General features: G+C 38.8%; 1 long non-coding RNA gene across 2 annotated transcripts in view; it reads right to left on the minus strand.

The window, feature by feature from the left end:
- The window catches only part of LOC135215548 (uncharacterized), a 29705-nt gene that overhangs the window by 4479 nt on the left and 1123 nt on the right, over window positions 1-24103 (minus strand). For both annotated transcript variants that reach the window (XR_010314714.1, XR_010314719.1), the window contains exon 2: window positions 17046-17240. This is a non-coding gene — a long non-coding RNA (uncharacterized LOC135215548). The remainder of the gene's footprint in view (window positions 1-17045; window positions 17241-24103) is intronic.

Raw genomic sequence — 24103 nt, forward strand, 5'->3', positions numbered from 1 at the left:
TGCCCAGGCAGCAGTGTGCCCATGCACTCTGCATGGGTCACAGAAACTTTTGCTAAAATCAGGCCTGGGCCTGTTGTTTCTGTTCCAATGGCCGTGGTTTTTGTTATTATGATTGGGTAGTCCATTTGGAGGAGTGGCAGCAGCTTGCTGAGGAGGATCTACCTTTGATAGGCACTGCTCCATGGTGTGACCTGGTTTGTTGCAATGCCCACACACAGGTTTCCGAGGAAGGTTATTGGCACGCTGGGTAGGCTGAGAGGTGGCAGCAGGAGTGAGGGGGAGAGCAGGACATATTTTCTTTTTAAGGAACTCTGCAATGGATGGTGGGTGTCATAGGCATCTGCCCATTTACAGCATTCCAAAAGAGTCTTAGGAGCCTTGTCCACCAAGTGGGTGGCAAGATCAGGGGGGGTGTAGGCAAGAAAATCCTCTAACTGGAAGAGCTCTAAGACCTCCTCAACAGATGTTGCATTGGAGGCTTTCGTCCACCTACGGAGTGCCGGTGTCTTCTTGGCTCCCCACTCTGTCCACGTCTGGTTAGCCTCCTTGGGCATAGTCCTCCATTTTTGCCTCCACCGGTCTGGGGTCAATTCGTAAGCCCCAAGGATTGCCTCTCGGACGGGGGTGAGATCATGTCGCTCAATCAGGGGAAGGGCCTCGGATGCAGTCCACCCTTTGCCAGCGAGATGCTTGCCAAAGAGGAGGGCCACTTCCTGAGGGGTTGGATTGAAGTTCCCGAACACCTGCTTGACATGATTGAGCCAGGTGTCGGGTCCATTATCATCCCAAGCCCTAATGAGGCCGCCCATGCTGTGGAGGTGAGAGGGTGCAAGAGGCGTGGGAATCGGGGGTGCCAGGGTGGCACTCTGGACTGCCATAGCCAGTTCATGTGTCCTTTCTTTCTCCCTTTCAGCAGCTTGAAATTCTCTCTCAGCAGCTTGGGCTTCTCTTTCAGCCACTTCTCTTCTTTCTTGTGCTTCTCTCTCAGCCGCTTCTCTTCTGTCTTGCGCTTCTCTTTCAGCCGCATCTCTTCATTCTTGCGCTTCTCTTTCAGCTGCTTCCCTCTCCTTCTCCCATTAGGGTGCTCTCTCTTGGGCTGCTTCCTCCAGCTTATCATTCACCCAACTGATCAGCTTTGCGCCCTCCAGCCCCAGGGCTCGTCTGGCTTCTGTGAAGGCCTTAGCCTCCTCCAGTGCTGCGTTACTGGCCATCTCCTCAGCCGTAAAACGCTAGTAGACTAGCCTGAGAATAATTGGGCGGAAAGTAGTTGCAAAATCAGCAAATGTTGCCAGAGGTATGCAGAAATGCTCGACACAGACTTGGCAAGGTGACAGTAAATCCCTGCAAACACAGTTACTACTGGTGCGTAGCACGGCGGAAAACTCAATGCCGGTAAGGGATTTGGTAATAAATTTCGTAAAACAAAACGAAGGAATCTGGTCACGCAATTCACGGAATCCTCACGTGAAAAGGTAGCAAATGGATTTCGTAGAGGAGGAAACTTCAACGCCAGTACAGGTTGGTAAGGTAAAAGGGAGAGAAAAAAAAAAAAAAAAAAAAAAAAAAAACGTCACGAAGTTCACGGAAACTCGACGTGAAACGTGAGTAAAGATGTCGCAAATGCGAAACCTCACACAATCATGGTTTTGTAAATAAACGAAAAATCTGGTCACAAATTCACGGAACCTCACGTGAAAACGTGGCAAATACAGTTTATAATAAAAAAATGGATAGGGGATCTCCCTTTTGTTTGTTTTTAATAGATATCGTCTCGAGGACGGAAACTGGAAGTTCATAAAATATATTCCTTTCTTTGCTACCAACACAAATCCCTTGAACCTAACTTTGCTCAGAAGACCCAGGATAACCTCTCTAACGCTATAAAATACACTGCTTTTTTCCCACCCCCGTCTTTTTCCTCGCTCTCGCAAACCTAAAACCCTCCTGTCCGCGAACTTAAAACCCCGGAGAATTAATCTGCACGTGGTCTGTCTAGACAAATGATACGAAAGAATGAAACACCACTGATTTCAATTCCGTGCTGGTACTACGCTCGGGGTAACATGCCGTTGTTCGAGATGCAAAAGTATTTGCCCTTATTTGATTACTTTCTGCATAGAGAATAACGAAAAGAAAACGTTTACCTTTAATTTAGCTTATCCTATCGTTAAGACTGTTTTACGCTAACACTTTGTTTTTCCTTTTCTGACTTATTAACTCATCTTATCCTATGTTAATGGATGGAGCGGGATCGCGGATAGGTTTAAGGCCATGTGGCCGGAGGATTTAAAGATCCTATCCCGTTTAGACATGCGAGATTCACCAGCAAGAGAGAGAGAGAGCTAGCTAGCACGCATTGTTTCACATAAAAAAAAAAAAACATGAAAATACCTTTACAACGTGGGATTCACGACTAACTAGCAATTCACGATATTTTCCTTTTGAAACTTACTCCCTAACCTCTACTCCTCATGCAATGGCACATAACATTAAAATTTCTCTCTTGACCTGTGGTTTATCAGCCTACACGTGGTCTCTTTTCTATCGCTATAAAGGCAGTCAGATTTTATATATCCTTAACTAGAATAACTAGTTCTACACACATATTAGAAAATAAAATAAAATTTACCTTATTCCTGTTGTGGAGAATTTGGAAACCTTGCTTTAGCTTGCTCATAAAAATATTAAGGAATTCAGATTCGTTTCTTTCGTGATTTTAGCTTAACAATCGCTACAATGAAATCCTGGTATAAAGCGCCAATATTCAAAATTCCACCTCGTCTCCTCCCAGAAAATACACTTACATTGAAGATTTAGGCCTTGACTAGAGACGAGGGATTTAAACAAAGAAAAAAAGGTTGAAAAGCTAAACTTCTCAGGCATAAGGCCGGGTTTACTGAAGACGGAGGAATTTACATAAAAGCTGGACTCTAGTTTTAAAAGCACTGTATTTACATAAATTTACAGAGGTCCAGGAACACAAGGGCAGGTGAACTTTTTTCAGTCCACCCGAACACGTGGTGGGAGCAGCCCGGCCACGTTTTTAGGAACATTGTGCAACGGAGCAAAATGGCAAGCTTTGAAGGATTTCCAAGTTCTACCACAGCCAGGCACAGCGTTTGTCTGCAAATAGAGGGGCATAGGCATAGGGCAGGGGGGCACACAAGGGCGAACTTTACTCACTGTTTTCTCTCACTCAAAAGGCCACTCAGGGGGAAAATGAAATGACTGGGAAATTTACACAGCAGAAACTATTTCGTGGCTTAAATTCACTAGGGGAATGTTACTAGTATCACAGGGGAGTAATTACAAAATTGAGGCCAGATGGCGAAGGGGAATGAAACACCGCACAAGTCGCCTTGGAAAATGAAATGAAATACAGACAAAGATAAAACAATTCCCTGGTTGAAATGGAATTTCCCTTACAGTACTTTTAGTGATGATGCTGGTTGTCTTCTCCTCTAAGTCTCGACACTATGGACTTTTAAAAATATACTTGGGCTTCCCAAGGCATGGGAAAGCCAGGCCCGGCAGCGGCGTCTGGTAAGGGGCCAGTGGTCTAACCTAGACGAGGTCTCGTCTTCTGAGGCTGGGCTGCTGCTTTCCAGGCCTTTTAAAGAGGCCGCTCTGCAGGGGGCAATTCCAAGCACCAATGGAAGAAGAGGTAGCTTTTTCAAGAGAAAGAGGGAGAATGGAGAGAATGGGTTTTTTTCCAAGTGGAAGGGGCAACTTGTATAACATAGATGCATTAAACTTGTGTTAAAGACTATTTCTTTCCTTGGCTCTGGATTAAATCTTGAACATATATATATATATATATATATATATATATATATATATATATATATATATATATATATATATATATATACTATATTGCATGTGTGTGTATGCATATACCATATACAAATGTATATATTAAAGACAAACACCATATAATTAATTTATGCATTAATCCAGAAATAGAAATGGAAAATATTATACCAATAATTGCTTCCATATTAAACCCTCTTACGCCGGAGCCCTAAAAATCAAAACGTCTCCGTATAGCCGGCCTGGTTTGGATGCGTGAGCGCGGAAGTGGAAAAAAATAATTTTTAAAAAAAATTACAAGCGCGCGTACTTTTGAAGATTAAGAGTTCATTTTTTGCTCCTTTTTTTGTCATTGCCTGAAGTTTAGAATGCAACCATCAGAAATGAAAAATAATATCATTATCATATGTAAATAATGCGATATATGGTAGCCAAAAAAAAAAAAATTCATACATAATTGTATTCAAATCACGCTGTGCAGAAAACGGTCAAAGCTAACCAGTTACTTTTTTGTTTTTTTGCGTTGTATTGTACACTAAATTGCAATCATTTTGATATAATACATTGTAAAACAATAAAAGCAACACCGGAAAAATATTATCACAAAATGATGTACGAATTCGTAATGCGCGGACGCAAAAAAAATATTTTTGTCAAAAATCACCGTAAATCACAATATTGTTCTAGAGAAATTCCAATTTGTTCAAAATTAAGACAAAATGATTGAATATTACGATACTGTAAGAGTTTTAGATTAGAATTGCAGATTCGACCATTTCGGACGAGTTAAATTTGACCGAATGTCGAAATTTTAATATATATATTTTTCATATGCACATATTCGAAGATGGAAAAAGCTACAACCTTCAATTATTTTGTATTGTATTTGTCATGAATTTGCGCACAATTTTGATATATGAAACTCTATAAAAAGGCTAATATGAAAAGGAGCAAATATTAGGATAATGCCATGTACGTATTTCGGAGACTTGGCGGCCGCGAATCGGCGCGCGGGGGAGTGAAGGTAAATATATTTTTCAAAAATTCACCATAAATCACATATTGTTTTAGAGACTTCAAATTTGTTTTCAAAATGAAGAAAAATGACGGAATATTACTAGGCCGTAAGAGTTTTAGCTTACAATTGCGTTTTCAACTATTTCGGTAGAGTCAAATTTGACCGAACGTGGTTTTTTTCTATTTATCGTGATTTATATGCAAATATTTCGAAAAAAAAAAGAGAAAAGCTACAACCTTCAATCATTTTAGTTGTATTCTACATGAAATTGCGCACATTTTCATATATAAAACTTTATGTAACAGCTAATTTTAAATGGTGCAAACATTTCAACAATCGCACAAAAAAATTCTGATTTTTTCGGAAGAGTTACCGCGCGAACGTAATTTTTTTTTTTTCATAAATTCAAAATAAATCGAAATATTGTGCTAGAGACTTCCAAGTCGTTGCAAAATGAAGGTAAATGATTGAATATTACTAGAATATAAGAGTTTAGCTTACAATTGCGTTTTTTCGACCATTTCGGTAGAGTCAAAGTTGACCGAAAGTTGAAATTTTTGCACTTAACGTATTTATATGAAAATATTTCAAAACTGATAAAAAGCTACAACCATGGGTTGTTTTTGTTGTATTGTGCATGAAATTGCGCACATTTCCATATATAAAACTTTATGTAACGGCAAATTTAAAAGGGTGCAAACATTAGGACAATCGCACGAAAAAAATTTATCGGAAGAGTTATCGCACGAACGTAAGGAAAAAGTTTTTTCATAAATTCACCATAAATCGAAATATTGTGCTAGAGACGTCCAATTTGTTGCAAAATGAAGGCAAATGATTGAATATTAGTATAATATAAGAATTTTAGCTTACAATTGCGTTTCGAACGACCTTTCTGTAGAGTCAAAGTTGACCGAAGGTTGAAATTTTTGCACTTATCGTTATTTATTATGAAAATATTTCAAAATTGAAAAAGTACAATCATGAGTATTTTAGTTGTATGTGCATGAAATTGCGCACATTTCCTATATAATACTTCATGTAAAGGATAATTTAAATGGTGCAATAATTATGTCAAAGTGACGAAATAATTTCCGAGATGTGTCACTGATACTTTTTAGTGCGATAAGAAAGAAATTCGCGCTTGCGCGCCTGCGTAGCGATTGTAAACAAAACAACGCCTTGATCCGTGAACTCCCAGCATCCCCCAAGGCGCGTGATACAAAAGTTTTCGGCTGGTAGGCCTATAAGTATTTTTCGCGAATTTTAAAAAAAACTTTTTTGAGCCGACGTATGATACGTCCAATCGGAATAACGGGAGACATTTTGACTCGACGTTTAATACGTCCAATCGGCGTAAGAGGGTTAATAGGATGCTAATTTATCAACAGACATCCCAAACAGCAGAAGAGTGGAGGTGTGTTGCAGAAGATTTTTGCAAGATATGAAACTTTCCAAACTGCATTGGTGCCCTCGACAGGAAGCATATTCTGATAAAGCGACCTTCTGGCAGTGGTTCTTTCTACTATAATTATAAGGGAACCTACAGCATCGTCTTAATGGCACTCTGTGATGCAAATTCAAACTTCCCGATTTCTTTGACTTCTCCAATTTGCATAACTCTCTCCTGTATTGACTTCGAATGGATTCTATTTTCTTCTTAACTAAACCAGTAACAGACAGGCCAGTTTTCTGAAGTGCTGCCGTTATTTTATCTATTGCCACAACACGTTTATTTCTATCTCTGTAAACATCTGCTTTGACGTTCCATAAGCATGAGTTCTGCCGGTATAGTTCAATCAATAATAGGACCTCCTTTCTATCCGAACGGCAGCTTTCCTCAGTAGCAGAATTAGAACTCGCCATGTTGACAGGAACAGTGAAACCCGAGGAACTAATAGCTAAAGTGCATCTAGGTAAAAAATATAACTATTCAACTTGTGTCAATCAACGTCGTACCTCTGTCAGGCCGGACAGTGTCCGAAGTTCAGCAAGCAACTATGAACAGGGACAGTGTCCGTCACACACCTTTGGTGCTCGTTGCTGACGTCATCAGCGTTACTTTATGCTTCCCATCGTTATCTGGTAACAATTGGTGTTCGACAGACACTGTTCGACCGTCTGGACGTAGCCTAACAGGCACATTTGACGGGCAAACCGTCAAACTGCCTGATGGGCCTTGTAGCAAAATCACCATGGTGGTGCCCGATGAGCTTCGACCCTGGCAGACGTATGTTAACCATATACATTTCTTTTACTGAGCCATTCTTTGCACCATATTCTCTTTTTTTTCTTATGTATATATATATATATATATATATATATATATATATATATATATATATATATATATATATATGATATGTGTGTGTGTGTATATATGTTTATATGCATATGTATGATATATATATATATTAATATATATATAATATAGTATATATATATATATATATAGGTATATATATATATATATATGTGTGTGGGTGTGTGTTTGTGTATATTACCAGCGAAGAGCGTCGCCCCCCGCCCCCCGCTATTTTAACATTTGGCATGCGTTTAACCGTAGCGTAAGGCGAACTGGTTACACTCAGTCCCTCCTCTCTCTCTCTCTCAAAGCGATCACTGGCAAAGGCCCCCTCTCTCTCTCTCTCTCTCACTCTCTCAAAGTGATCACTGGCAAAGGCCCTCTCTCTCTCTCTCTCTCTCTCTCTCTCTCTCTCTCTCTCTCTCTCTCTCTTCCATCAGGTCATTAAATTAGAGTCAGTGTTACAAAAAATATATACGTTTTATTCAAAACAAAGTATTAGTTGAATAATTCAAGTTCTTACAAGATAATTAATGGAATGATAATAGTTCAAGTTTCACAGACAACTAACTCAGATAACCCCCCGGTATTTAAATGTCTTAATCAGTAATTAGTCACACCAATTGTCTCTTCTCCAAAATACAGTCCCCTCACTGGGACACTCGGTCCCCTCATTAAATCCGCCTGTTTAAAAGACAGGAGAACACCCTCGTGAATACACACACAATTGTAAAGACAAAGTCAAAAGATTAAATGAAATGGAACATCTTTACAAGATATCAAAACAAGCCATCCCTTTGGCTAAATCATGATAACTCACCCATTGCAGCCTGGAACGTCAACACTTTAACAAATATAACTTTCGCAGAGCTATCCCAGAATTTCGCCTTTTCTCCCGTAGCTGTCTACCTAGTTCTTGGCTAAAACTCGCCGTTATCAAAGAACATAGTTCGTACACGTACACACGAATTCACAATCTTCGCCAACGCCCCAATTAACTGCCAGTTTTCAAAGGCACCTAAATTTAACAAGCCCTCACAAACTCACATACCCTCAGAACGAACAATGACCTGCTTAAGTAAGCATCTTAGTATCACACCATCCCAGAAAGAGATATCAGCATTCTTAGGTCGTCGATTGGACTCTGTCTCCATGGGAAGTTAAAAGTGATCAGTCTGCACATCACATTATAATGGTATATTAAACATATTATTAATCATAGCCCTCTTTTGTCTAACAGATGCTCGGCCACTACCCTGGCTAGCCCCTGCCTAGCCATAGGCCCCATGAAACAGCTTATACATATAAAACACATTAGCTGGCTCAAAACGCAAAATATAAGTAACTCCACGTCTCTGGCATTATGAAGTAATGTCTATCACGCTTCATCTCCAATACCACTTGGGCGTATAAATTTTCTCTCATTTTGGATTCTTGAATATCCCTCTTTGTCTGCAACTTCCTGCACAGACGTAGCAAGCTGAAGGAAGGCGAAAGGCTCCCTGTCGTCAGCTACGTCATTTAAACAGTCGTCAGGGTCAAGGATGCCCCCGTCTAGCTGCTTCAGGTTGTGCACCGTCACCCACGAATTTGATGGCTCCTGCGTGAGTGTTTTGTGTCTCCTGTGGACGTGGTAGGTGTGAGTGCGAGAGAACAACCTGGTGAGCTTTTCGGTGACGCTCACCACCTCCGAATAATGAAGCTTAAGCTCTCCTGGGATGTTCAACACACTCTTTGAGCTACTACAACTCCCTCCGTTGCCATCTTTGTTATTGTTGTGTTGTTGTTGCAGCTGGATGACGGAGGCCCAGCTAGACTCTGGCTGAGCATGCGCATTTTCAACAACGGTTTTCAAATCCAGTTCCGACAAACATGAAATCAAATTTGAGGAAATGAAACTGATAGAAATGCACTTTACCACAATTATCAAATGGCCTAGAGATGGGTTATTGAGGGGCACTTGGATTTAGCCATCAGTCTCTTTGGAGGCGTGGGTTCATATCCCACCGCTGCCACCACTATTACCAGCGAAGAACGTCGCCCCCCCCCCATTTTAACAATTGGTACGCGTTTAACCGTAGCGAAAGACGAATTGGTTACACTCAGTCTCTCCTCTCTCTCTCTCTCCATTCCATCAGGTCATTAAATTAGAGTTGGAGTTACAAAAAATATATATGTTTTATTCAGAGCAAAGTATTAGTTGAATAATTCAAGTTCTTACAAGATAATTAATGGAATGATAATAGTTCAAGTCTCACAGACAACTAACTCAGATAACCCCCCAGTATTTAAATGTCTTAATCAGTAATTAGTCACACCAATTATCTCTTCTCCAAAATACAGTCCCCTCATTAGGACACTTGGTCCCCTCACTAGATCCGCCTGTTTAAAAGACAGGAGAACACCCTCGTGAGTACACACACAATTGTAAAGACAAAGTCAAAAGATTAAATGAAATGGAACATCTTTACAAGATATCAAAACAAGCCATCCCTTTGGCTAAATCATGATAACTCATCCATTGCAGCCTGGAACGTCAACACTTTAACAAATATAACTTTCGTAGAACTATCCCAGAATTCTGCCTTTTCTCCCGTAGCTGTCTCCCTAGTTCTTGGCTAAAACTCGCTGTTATCAACGGAAAAATTTGTACATGTACACACGAATTCACACTCTTCGCCAACACCCCAATTAACTGGTCACAGCCTGTTTTCAAAGGCACCTTGAACAAGCCCTCACGAACTTACATACCCTCAGAACGAACAATGACCTGCTTAAGTAAGCATCTTAGTATCACACCATCCCAGAAAGAGATATCAGCATTCTTAGGTCGTCGCTTGGACTCTATCTCCATGGGAAGTTAAAAGTGATCCGTCTGCACATCACATTATAATGGTACATTAAACATATTATTAATCATAGCCCTCTTTTGTCTAACATATATATATGTGTATATATATAATATATATATATATATATATATATATATACATATATATTTATATACAAAATAAACATTCATGACTTAAAAATGTGTGCATCGGTATAATCAAGGCTTTAATTAAACTCTAATGAATGTCCGGTAGAAAGGCTCAATTTTTATTTGTAACACACAGTCACTGTAACTAGTTACCTATTCAAACCAATCTGAAGGCAATTGGCGGCTTTCTCTTTGCTAAAAAAGTTGAAAAGTTGCGTGACAAACGCATTTCTGCAACCATGCCGACTATTATGTTTCAAGGTGGCCATCTCTTCGCCTTCGTCATACAAGTATATTTACTGATGCCCTGAGTCCAAATGAGGATTGCGAAGACGGTAACCAAACACAAGTATGACAATCGCTTTACGATCAATCATACTTAGTGTCTATCGTTCTACTACTCAACCATACATTCAGATATCTCTCACTCAAATAAACATTTACAGTACCACTACCATAGAGAGAGAGAGAGAGAGAGAGAGAGAGAGAGAGAGAGAGAGAGAGAGAGAGAGGGATCAATGCTTAAACTGGCAGGTAACAACCGAGTGGATCATTAGATATATAGAAAAATTAATTCAAAATTAGTTTAAACTGAAGCAACTTTCACAGAGAGAGAGAGAGAGAGGAGAGAGAGAGAGAGAGAGAGAGAGAGAGAGCGAAGGATGGGGGAGGGCATATGATGGAAGAAAGGAGGGATGGACAGAGGAGGGGGTTGGAAGTGGAGGGAGATGGTACGCGGAACTTTTTTTTATTCTGTTGTGTTCACATCCATTTCAAGCTAATCGAGTTTTAGCCTTTTGGTACAGGGACAAGTGACTTTATTCTTTACAATTAGTGATTCCTGATACTCTTATAAATTACGGCACTGGGTATAATACATTGTAGCAAAATCTCGTACTGATAAGAGTGTTCTTTACCGAGTTATTGCCCAAAAACTTTCTTGTACTGTCTGTGAAACAAATAGCAGTGTGTTGTCATCCAAGAATATTTCATTCTGCAAATTTTTATGTCGACGTGGTATCTTTGCAGATGAGCGCAAGCTTAGTAATGCAAAGCCTGTTCCAAAGAATGGCATATCTGCTAGCTAGTAACTACAGGCCTCATTTCTATTCTCCATGTGCGCTCTCAAGTTGCAGAAAAACTTATTTTCAAACTACTATATAAGTATGTGGTATCTAAGGGATTGTAATCTGATAAATAATTAGCATATAAGCAGTTAGGTACCAGCGATGCTCTTTTTTGACAGACCATTTGCAGGTGAACTTTGGTAAAGGTTCGAGTGTAGCGTAATTCAAATAGATTTTAGTGCTGCTTTCGAGTTAGTCAATCACAAGCCACTTACTTATGACCTTCAGTTTCTTAGTGGATGGATAATTTTTGGTTTACTTCACGATTTCCTCACAGACAGGCAGCAGCGAGTTGCTATTGATGGGATCTTTAGGGAGCCAAGACCTACTGCACAGAATCCACAGGGTAGTGCTCTTAGTCCACTGTTATTTTTAGTGTTGACAAGAGATGTGGTTGTTGGCCTGGGAAACAAGATTGTTTAGTATGCAGCTGACGCAACACTTGTGGGTCTAATATAATCTCCGCGTATGGGAAATTAAACTTGACCCTCAGTCGGGACATGGACCGGATCAGTGAACGGCGTAGACTGTGGGGTAAGAGGCTGAACTCCAGGAAAAGTAAACTGTTGATGAACAGATCTTGTACAGTTTTTCCTCCCCATCCTCCCTCCCCTTCAGGTGGATGGGACTCTGCTGAATGAGTCTGAAGCTTCAACTATGCTAGGTTTAACTTTAGACTCGCATCTTACTTTTGACAAATATCTAATGGAAGTGTCAAATTCCACATGAAAGTTATTGTACACGTAAGGCCTCAAATATTTATAACAGTAATAAATTCATTGCAACCTGTTTTAGGTCATTTGTCCTTCCTTTACTAGTATACTGTTCTTCTGTATGGATGACTGCTTCTGGCAGAGATTTATCGCTTTTAGATGGAGTAATTCGTGGTAGTAGGGGCCTGTTTCCTAATCATGCTATAATGCCAGGTCTATAGATATCTCTATAGACCTTACTGTAATGGGCGTTATGTCTGTCCTTCCCTCTGTCATTGAATCACGGTCAAACGGCTGGTCCGATGGTTTATGATGGGGTTTCATCCTACATCCCCCCGCCCCCCATAATGGGCGTTATGTCTTCGTCCCTTTCAAGGGAAGGGTGAAGGGACGGGTGGAAAACCGTAACTGAAAGTTCAAACAAAAGACTGTTATAGCCTGCACAGTAACCGTCGAAGCGAATCCTGGCGTTAAAACGGACAACTTACAATAATGGGCGTTATGCTGGTAGTATTAGCAATTGTGACTTGGACCGTCCGTGGATGGTCTCCTGTTTGTCTATTTTTCGTAAGTTGTATTGTAACAGAGATCTTTCCCATTTGCACTTGATTCCTGATCCACTCTTACTGCAGAGACAAACCAGGTTTGCTGAACAGCAGCATCAATATACAGTAAATTTGCCTGGGTGTCGAACTTCTCCGTTTCAGAGGTCCTTTCATTACTCCTCACACCATTGGACTGTGAAACAGTCTCCCTCAGGATGTCATGCAATTGGAACTTCAAAACTTCAAGTTGAGACGCACTGCCTTACCACCTTATACAATTTTCCTTGCATTTTAACAATTTACTTACATTTTTATCTGTTGACTTATTTGTCATTTTTCTCTTCTAATAAGTGATTGTTCTTTTAGTATTCCCCTTTACCTCCTGTTACTTCTTTCTGATGAGCACCAAATTCTTTGAAAGCTTGAATTTGAAGGTAATGGCCTCTGTGGTCGTGTTCCACGCGAATAGGATTCATCCTCTGAATGATAATAACAATAATAACAAACTACAAAGATCTTGTTGTCAATTGGTTTCAGTGCATCCATTTCTATTAATATATTAATTTTGAGTCCCTTTGCAGCAATCTTATACCTACAAGTTGGGAATGATCAATTTTGTTGAAGTTCTCGTGTACCTAGATTGTCTAATAGTCATCTAATTTATTGTTTCTGTTTTATTAAAGGAGAGAGAGGATCAGCTCACTAACATGCTTCAAGTTTGTGATGATGTGGTTCAGAATGGGATATGGCTTTATCTGACGCATTTTTCTTTATAAATTTCGTAATAAAACGATGAGAGTTGTTGTGGTCTCTTACAAACGCAAATGGAGCGATCTGCTCTACTACATTTACTGCAAGATCCGGCGATGTACAAATGCAGTCCAAAACAGGGTTATGGGCACCAAAATCGCCAACTCCTATAAGGGGACTATGGAGATTGCTTAATAGTACCTACCTGTCCATTATGTGGATCATTTTTATTTGATTATTTATACAAGTTGGTAAAGAGCTTGTTTTCTCCTCATAACCTGATCGCTATAGGTTCACATACTACCAGGGTAATGGGGTTGGGGAAGGGAGGGTAAGGGACTTGTATACTATATATAATGGGGAAAAATAGGAACACTCGTGCCACATAATACACTATGGGTGTGTAGCCTATTCCAAAAGTAGTTGTTTATCAAATGGACTAAATAACGATACCAGGTGACGTATAGTTGAAAGTGCCCAATTGTTGAACTGAATAGCCTAAATTTTATGGTTCACTCAATAATGATGCAGGAAAGAGCATCAGAAAATTGAGATGGGATCTTCACCGCAAATCTCAAGGTTATTCAGGATCTTTCCCACAAGAAAGAAAATCAGATTCAACATCGAAAATTTCTGTGGACTAGTATTAACTTTTAGGGACAGAATTTATCACCCCATATGAGGGTAGAGCCGTCAGTGCACCTCATTCGGTGCAATGTAGGCATTACTTAGGGTTCTTTGCAGCGTCCCTTTGGCCCCTATACTGCAACTACTTTCGTTCCTTTTGCTGTACCTCCGTCCATATTCTCTTTCTTCCATCTTACTGTCCACCCTCTACTAACAATTGTTTCATGGTGCAACTGCGAGGTTTTCCTCCTGTAACACCTTTCAAACCTTTTACTGTCTATTTCCGTTTCAGCGCTGAATGGCCTTAGTTGCCCCAGTGCTTGGTATAATGCCAAAAATCTATAAAAGTCAAATAAAATAGTTTAATATTTATCCTGTCATGAGGTAAATGTAACAGATTTAAAGATGAAGGATTACATCTTACTTTATCTGGTTACTTGAGCAGTTTTGTTTTTTATCTGCCGTCTGACGACAGATCATTAATCCTACTGTTGAGTGTCAAAAGCAGGTGTTGCCATCAAAGGAATAAAAGACGCTTGGGTCTAGATTAAGTCCTTCAGTGAATTGAAGGAAATTAGGGATCGAACTAGGTTTCATAAAACATGGAAGGCATTTAATCTTAGAGTTGAAAAATATAGGAATCCCTGATTCGGGTGTCAAAAGGCGTGTCATAATAACTGAAAGACTACGTCAGTGCCTAATAATGGTTATAGCTGCAGTTGGGCACTAGGCCTATATGAGGCAGTGAAGAGAAATACATAGAAAGGTTAATTTTATTCCAATATCTTGAAACGAAGGTGCCTGTGGGTATTACGGGAGACCCTTCGCAAAGCTTTCCATTACTCGTAGAGAACATAGTAGGTACTACATGCAATTTTAGATTTTAATTGCGTTTCTTGGCACTATTTGTACAACCATTAGTGACTGACCAAGTTTTCCGCATTATGGCTATGGTCACAAGGAAAGGACATCTTATTGAACATTTTTTTCTGAATCATACAAGTATGTGGAAGTTATTCTTTCGTGTTTGAGAAGTAAAATCACTTGTGTCTTTAACAAATTTAAGGTTACCACGAATACCACGCAGCGCAGTTCGAAATTCATGTCGCTTTTGGAGTTTCTACATAATTTGAAATCCTGATATAAACTACTGTAGCTCGGAAGACGCAGTAAATTTTCTTGGAACTGTAACTTGACAATAAACTTCAGCTGGATACGAACCGAACTTTTTCAAGCTAATGAACGTCATGAAGTGACGTTTTGGCCAAAAAGTCTCCTATACCCCTACATGTATTTATTATTTCGTCTTCCAAATGACAGATCTTTGACAAAAAATCTTTCGCCGGTATCTGCGTTATGTGTGAAGCTTTCAGCGAAGAACATTAATTATTTCAACACAAAAGATAAAAGTCGCCATCGAATTAAGCATGTCCTCTGACGCAGATAGCAGTCACTGAGCATAAAAGATTATCAAATGAATCCAAAATGGGTGTCTTGCTTCATTCCTTAACCTTGTATTCTCTCTCCTTCACATATTTCTTCCATTCAACCTTGCATGCGTACCTGTCCCAGTCCATTTACTAAAAAAAAAAAATGGAATATGATGTATGTGCTACACGTGTGATATAGGACACACACCTCTGAAGAAAGTATTCGTCAAGGGATGGGCGTTGCCTCACAGGATAACCCGATCTTTTTCCGAGAGGAAAAATGCTTAATTCCGGGTAATAGGAAGTAGAAGGACTTCTGTCCTTGCGTATTAGGGATGTCCTTGGGAGCTGCAATCCCCCACTTGCGAACACAACCGTCCGTGTAAATACTCGCTGCGTCACTTCTGCATCACTGGCAGATACTAAAAGAGTTCCGGTGGGAGAACTTCAATTTCCAGCAAAAAGGAGCGAATTGAAATGTTCAGCCGGGTGGAGAATTACTTTGTCAACAGACTTCGTACCGTCACCCTTCCGCTAAATTTGGTTTCGGAGGAGCGAATACTGATCATATTTTGTTTTCGGAATCTGAATGTCATTGCTGCTCAATTCTTATTTTTTTCATTTTATGCGGCCGTGGAAAATGCAGCGTTCGGCCTTGGGATAAATCTCGATTTTCGAGCAATAAATCGTCCGCACTTTGCCTTCCGACTCGCAAAGTCTTTTTTTCGCCTGAACTTTTTTTGGAAAATTTTACGGATCGATCGAGGTTTCTCTTACCGTAGAAGGGGTGGCGTCGGAGCGGGGGTTGGGGGTTGTGAGGGGGGGGGGTCGTCAAGTGAAACACATCTTTTCGCTTTCCACAAAATCTCAGTTACTGACCTCGATTGACTGCTGCTTGCAACCGTGAGTACGACTTAGAAGAGAGAAGAAGCATATGAGCGGTGAAAGTTCCCGGCAAAAAGTACTTTCAGGAAAAGAGCCACTCAGTCAGTCAGGCGTACTACGGGAGGGAGGCGTCGAAAGTTCCTCGGAAGGAATATACAAATTGCTGGATTGAAGGACACGGTTCTGCAAGTCCAACAATTGACGCAGTAAAGGATCATATACAACGAGGAAAATACAAATATCGCCTCAGCTCAGGAAGCAATAAAAATAAAAACAGCATGTACCGAATGAGACCGGAAACTGTAACTAGCCTGGGATAATAGTTCATAATATAACAAAAAAAAAATCGTAAATAAACAGAGGGCTTGACAACTTACGAGAACTAAATAAAACAACGACACTTCATATGAAATCTACTCAGGACGCGATCATCTCCCGATTTACTGTCAGGAAAAGGATAAAACCTGCTTAGCCAGTCCCTTACGACGCTCCTGATTGGCTGTTGATATGCCAATCACAGGGCTGGAAACGCTCAGTCTTTCGAGAGAGTTTACATGGGTAGGATCTATGTTCCATCTCTCCTGAGGGATACGTCTTTCAGGAGAGGTGGAACATACATCCTGCCTATGTGAACTCTCGGGAGACTGAGAATTTCCAGCCCTGTGACTGGCTTATCAACAGCCAATCATGAGCGTCGTAAGGGACTGGCCCAGACATCAAATGTATGGTTGATGTGAATCTACAATAGTAATTACTCATCGAACCCTATACTGTTTACTTCTCATCTCCCCGTGGGGTCACTGAGTTGCCAACTCCATCGGCCTTCAAATGGTCGAAACACAAGAAACTTACCTCCAAAAGCGATCTGGAATGATTTTGCAGCTCGAGAAACACTGGGGAAGGAAGCGAGTTCTGCTTGTAAGATGATCAAGGGTAGGACGGTTGACGGCCTAATCAGGTGGGTTGACTCCAAAGTAACGTGTGCTCGTCCCTCCCTCCATCAGGAGTTTGTCACTGTATGGACGACGTATAGCGGCGACTTGAAGCCTGTGAAAAGCGTCGGTTTTAGGTTAGACACTTCTGAGCAGAATCAAGGAAGCTGGAAAAAAAATAATAAATAAACAAAATAAAAATAAAGGACGGAACGCAAGTCTCTGCTGACCGCCTGATGCACGTACAAAGTATTTACAAAGTTTAAGTAATATATATCTATGTCTCTTTTCCACAATGAATTTAAGCTTTTCTGCACACCCAGACCTGCAGTAAAGATATACCAATGACTCTCTCATGGGTACCAAACCTCAAAATGTATAAAATGAGTAGTGTAATATATATATATATACATATATACTAAATATATATATATATATATATATATATATATATATATATATATATTATATGCTGCTACTTTTGTAACGCATATTTCCTCTCTATAACTATGGAAAGTGTTTGCAACATTTTCAGATTCCTTATTTAGCTTAGAGTAATAGTATGTTCAGATTTTGCTTAATATAATTTTTAAAAGTTAAGAATAAAACGTAGAATGTGAAAAGAGAGAGAGATTAACATTGTCCGTTCCAAGCTAGAAATTGTTTCCATAACTTGTCATCGCTTGAGTTAAGAAGACAACTCGAAGAATCTGTTTTGTTTTCATAACATGTCAACACCTCTGATAAGCGAGTTCTGTTTGGAACATGTAGAGCATACAACGTACAGGACTGGTTTTAAACGTGTATGTCTTTGTCGAATAATCACGTGGAAGGATTCCACCATCTTTCGTAAGATCGTTCTAGAACCTTCTATTTTAGCATACATCATCTTTGGGAAGTGACGTCACTTAGTTTTGCTTTCTTTGTAAATCCTTATTCCTTTCATGTTAAAATACTTTTATTGTCTTAAATCACGTAATAATAAGTGTTATTTACGTTGTAATTTTAATTTCTCTTTAGATATTGTTTTGAAAGAGAATTTTTATGATATTAGCTGAACTACGTGTCCAAAACGATTTGAGCCCGTCGGTTTCTTGAAGTTCGCCCATACAAGGAAGAGAGAGACCACTCATTACAGACTTTGAATTCCTGGCGTATAGAAGTCATCTCTCTCTCTTCTCTCTCTCTCTCTCTCTCTCTCTCTCTCTCTCTCTCCAATATATGATTTTATATTAATGTTATGTAAAGATTTTATACTTAGTTATTGGTCACTCATAAATTTCGGATTTCTTAGAGTTATTTAGTATTAGTTAGTGCTTATTGCGGAATCTAAACAAACACTGTACAAGTGTGTAACGGCGCCTTTGCTTTTTTGAAATATTGTTGTGTGGTGAAATTTTTGAACTAGCTGCAACAGAAACAATTGGTACCAAGGTAATGTTTTATTAAAAGATTTATTAGTTGCAACTAATAGTTAGAGTGGTTTCATGAAACAGTTACAATTTTTACACATTGCAAATTTTTATGTTTTGTGTTTGTTTCATTTGAGGTGATTTTTTGGGCATTTATCAATTTTTCTTATTGAAGTGTGTGTTTTTATTTCATATTCTGTGTGATTAGTACTTTTTACAATTTTGGTATTTTCCATATTTTTCTGTGATGTGTTTTCATTTGCATTCACAATTTAATTAACTTAATTGTTTTCATTACCTAATTTTTGCACATTTAATTGAATTTAACACTTGTGAATTAATTTGCATTTACTTAGAATTCTTTTCAAGTTTTAGTGTTGTTTAGCACTTGTGAATTAATTTCCAAATTTTAATTATTACCTAACACTTTTGAATTTCGATTGAATTCATTTTCTTGATTTTTGTGATAAATTAACTTTGATTTAATTTTACTTCATTCATTCAAGAATTAATTAAATTTTGTTGTTGGTTTCAAGTAACAGTAAATTTCCCTGAGATTGTGAATTTCACTTATAAATTTTGAGTTTGATATTAAATTTTTGTATTTAAAATTTTTATTATGAGTGTTTTCTTTTTCACCAGTATATAAGTATATTTTTGTATAGGGAGAAACATAGAGTGGTAATTTAGCTGTTTTCCTTCAGTTTACTTGAAGTGAGTCAGAACCAGGGAAGTACTTAGACTTTTGAAATCAGGGAAATACGTAGACTTTTAAAGTTGTTGATGGAGTGATGCCTTTTAATTAATTTAATTACATATAAGATTACCTCACACCTGTTTAATGACCTTAGTCTGATTTTCTGCAATACTGGTAAGTTGTTTAAGGGATCACTGTTGCCTTTAGAGTATTCAGTCGTATTTTACCTGTGAGGAAGGTTCAGGTGTCTGGCTGTTGTGAGGTACTCATTTAATTATCGATAAGTGTAGTAACCAGATACTTGGCACTTCGTCACTATATATATATATATATATATATATATATATATATATATATATATATATATATTGTGTGTGTGTGTGTGTGTGTGTGTGTGCATGTGTATATACATATGCACGTTATAATTATATATATACAAACATATACATATATATATATATATAAATGTGCACGTAATATATATATATATGCGCATGTGTATATAATTATATAGACATATATACTTACATACATAATTCATTTATATATATATATATATATATATATATATATATATATATACATATATATATATATATATATATATATATATATATATGTGTGTGTGTGTGTGTGTGTGTGTATTTATACATGTTATAACCCTTTTAATCTCCTCATGGCATTGTTTCTCAAAAGCATTATCCTTAGTCCACCAGCTTTCAGTTCTAATTCAGTCTTCTAGGATGACCCTATTTTGCTCCGTGGCATTTTCCATGCTAGTCACAGCTAACCACAAGCAACTAACAGCCGGGTACCTATACACTTCTTAAGTCAACAGGTGCACAGAGGGATTTAATGGAACCGGCCTAAAATGATGCAACTTGCTCTGGATTCGAATCTGGGGTCTTTTGCAGGTGAGGCGAGCCTCCTAATATATATGGTAGAACACTAGACCACTATTGTATATGTTTAGGGAGGGAGCTTGGAGTGAGTATGAAAGCCGAGGTGGGGGATATATGAATGGATTGTTGAGCCAACTCGACATTATGAAAATCAAGTCTGGATGCTGAATGAAAATGAAAGAAATAAAGATTGAAGCTGTATAGAAGAATTGTTTGCCCAGTGGATGTACCATCACAAAAGATGAAAAGCGTGAGAGGCATTGTGACATCAGCTGCTCATATTAATAATCAATTGGGTCTTGGCGAGACCGGAATTCGGATAATTTCCAAGCTAACTGTAAATATCCACAGCCATCATCACTGACTTAAGATTGGAGGAATGGAGACTCGTCGCCGGAATGTTTATGGCCGTATGATTGCAAGACTGACATTTTGTGGCTATTCATCAAGATAACACTGTTTGAAAATATACAGGGATTTTGTAACAAAAATATACAGGGATTTTGTAACAAAGTAAGTCTCGTTGATCAAAAATACGATTGCAAGTGATCAGACCGAAGATTCAAAAGTGCAGAGACAGGGAGAAACATACCTAATTAAAAAGCAAAATCTGCGCGATGCTTTGGTCTTTTGGATGACTCTCTAAACATTCGACTCAGAAAAAGACGCGTCAACATCCAAAACAGTATCATCAATGGCAAATCAATCTGATTTTTTTTTTAAATTTAAATATTGGAAGAGTCTCCTGGGCGCATGAAGCTCGGTAACTTATGAGATTCCTATCCATTTTGCTACTCAAATCAGAATTAACATACATGGAGCGAGCAATAGCAAATGGGTGGTTAGCAATCTAGTATCTTTTCTACCAAGATGTGATGGATCTAGACGACTGGGAAGATCAGGATATGACAAATAACGACGAGAATGGGTAGCCTGAAGAACAAGAGAGCAACAAAGAGAAGATGGAACGACCTGAACCCTGAGGAGCGCCATCACACATAGGAAAAGGAGCAGATGGTGTGCTGTCAACATCACATAGCAACTGGGTTATTAGTTAAAACGAGAGCGTCAGAAGCCACGAAAACACAGTTTAAGTAATGTAGCTCAGCGCCAGACTGCCGAATGCTTTAGAATTGTCAAGAGCAACGACAAAATATTCTCTGAAGCCTGCAGCGATGAATAAACATCAGTAAGGTAGGAAAAAGACTCCAGCGCATTATAATCATTATTGTTTCTGTGATTCTTACTACACCTGTAAAGAGCAGAATAATATTAGTAAACTATTTATTGCCCACAACCACCCCAAACCCTTTTGGGATACAAAGGAAATAGCAGAGGCCGGAAATCCTTTGAACGTAAGGAGCCAGCCAGCATCCCAAGACACTTCGGGGTTCCCAAACTTCAACATCTAGCAAGGACATAATATCAAAATAACCCCACCTACAGTAAAAGACGAGGAAATTATGCGAAGGTTAGCAACACACCCACCCAGACACACACACACACACACACACACACACATATATATATATATATATATATATATATTATATATATATATATATATATATATAAGTTCTTGGGAATAACTTACACCCAAGGGGAATTACGATTGGTAAGTGCATCTGACCCGGCCAAGGTCGAATCTGACGCTGCATCTCAACCATTGGCCCAGGTGTGACAGATGCCATTATCAGTTGCGATTCCTCTTACATGTAAGTTATTCCTAAGGGACAGTGAATTCGACATTTAATGATATTCGTGTCTTAATAACTGTGAATATAAAAAAGTGAGTGGTGCGTGTATTTTTTAACATGAGGTGTTTCTAGTAAAAGACAACACAATGTTCATTTCCGCATTTAAACTAACTAAACAGGAGGCTAGTCAGCCCTCAGTCGTCGTTTTATCTTCCTAGCCAATAAATAACCTTTAGCTCCAATTTACTCTCATCTCTCTCTTCTTGCAGACACTTGAAAATTCTTTCAGTACTTTCTTTCACTGTCAGCACTGCACCGTCTGCAAATATTTAAACGTTCAACAACCTATTTACAACTCATTTTCTTATCCTACAACTTTGCGCTTACATCAACTGCATCTTCTTTGCCTTTGGACGTCACCCCATTCATAAAAAATCAGCCAGAGGCATAACACACCTTTGACTCAGTCTGCTTTGACACAAAACCAGTCACTTGCTCCTCTGCATATACATATTCTACCACATCTTCGCTTCCACCATAAGAATCTTTAATAAATGCTCTCGGCAATGTGCCCGCTGTACCGTACATCCTTGGCACATTCTGAGTCCACATATGCCACATACAGATTCCACCTTTGCTTCTAAATTTCTCACACGATTGTTTCATAAAAAATAAAAAACCTGATTCACACACCCTCTTTCTCTCAAATCCACACTGCTCTCTCCTATCAATCCCCTGTCTAACTTTCTCAATCAAAATCTCCCATTACAACTTCCTTGGTATAATAGATAGCCTTATGACCAATAATCTTAGCCACTTCCACTACCTCTACCTTATTACAATGGTTATTAATCTCACTGCATCAGACCTTTCTCTCTCGAGATACCAGTATACCTAACTTAGCCTGGTCAGTGACTCAGACACGATAACATCATTCTGTGAAATTTATCTTAATTGCCCTCCTTAGTCTTAATAAGTCACTTTTCACAAGATATATATATATATATATATATATATATATATATATATATATATATGTGTGTGTGTGTGTCTGTTGTGTGTGTCTATGTGTGTTGGTGATGTGTGTGTGCGAATGTATGTAAGTATGTATGTATATATATATATGTATATATATATATATATATATATATATATATATGCATATTTATTTATAATCCACTCATACTGCATTATAAATGTCCTACTGCATAGAAAAGTTCCATTACGGCAGCCAAGCAAGTCAAAGCACTCGTCCAGAGAGATAAGTCCCTACTACCAGTTGCATTATTTACCTCGATCTTGCAAGTGCTTGGGCACAAGAAGCATATAGGCGCTATTGTTTGGTTGCTTTTCCCATTAGGACGGGATACTTCAGGCCAAATTAAGCCTTCATTTCTCAGCAAGTCTATTCAGAGTGAGGCTGGGAACCCTTTGGTCCTCTCAACCCTGTCGGCAACCCAATACAGTAAAAACCACCAGGTCTATAATTTACTGCTTAGGGTTTCAGCGGCAGAACAAAATGCAGATATTAATATAAGTGGAATTAAATCAAGGATCAATGTCAGGTTTTTCAACGCCAAGGTAAAGTTCATAACACTTGACCACAAAAATGTTACACACATTGTCTGAGTGTATATACATATATTGGACGCCTAAACATTCGAAGATAAACACGACGAAAACAAACGACTTCCTGTTGACAACATAAGATTTTTATGTCAGTTATCTAAATAAAATCTTTTACCTTAACTCCATTCTACTTTGTCATTCACTTCTATGGATATAATATCACAGAGGTTTTATGCGTATTTTTCTCTCCCTTTCTCTACTGAGATCACGAATTCCGTCGAGCTTTTATTCGTATTATACCACCTCCCACCCCCTGTCTCCATTCAGACTTTTGTAAGTGGAGTTTTTATTCCGCATTTTTTGTCTACTTTTCTCCATTCAATTCTCGCCGGCGAGACAAAATTCACATAAGTGAAAGTAGTTGCCTTTCCTCGGGTGGGTGTAGGTACACTTTCGCCGCCACAGCCGACGTCTGTTAACCAGTGGGGTACTGACAAAGGCCCTTGGTGTTAGACGTGTGAATGCATGTGCGTATGTTCATATGCATGTTATACATATATGTAAACATCTGAAAGGGAGAAATAAAATTAACATAAAACCACAGCGGAGAAATAAATTCTCATGTTTAAAATGTTAAACGAAAGTCAAAACAATGTCTAGCTAACATATCTATCCAAAACAAAGGTACACAGCCAGCAATA

Source organism: Macrobrachium nipponense, chromosome 19, assembly GCF_015104395.2.
Source record: "Macrobrachium nipponense isolate FS-2020 chromosome 19, ASM1510439v2, whole genome shotgun sequence".
Classification (NCBI taxonomy): domain Eukaryota; kingdom Metazoa; phylum Arthropoda; class Malacostraca; order Decapoda; family Palaemonidae; genus Macrobrachium; species Macrobrachium nipponense.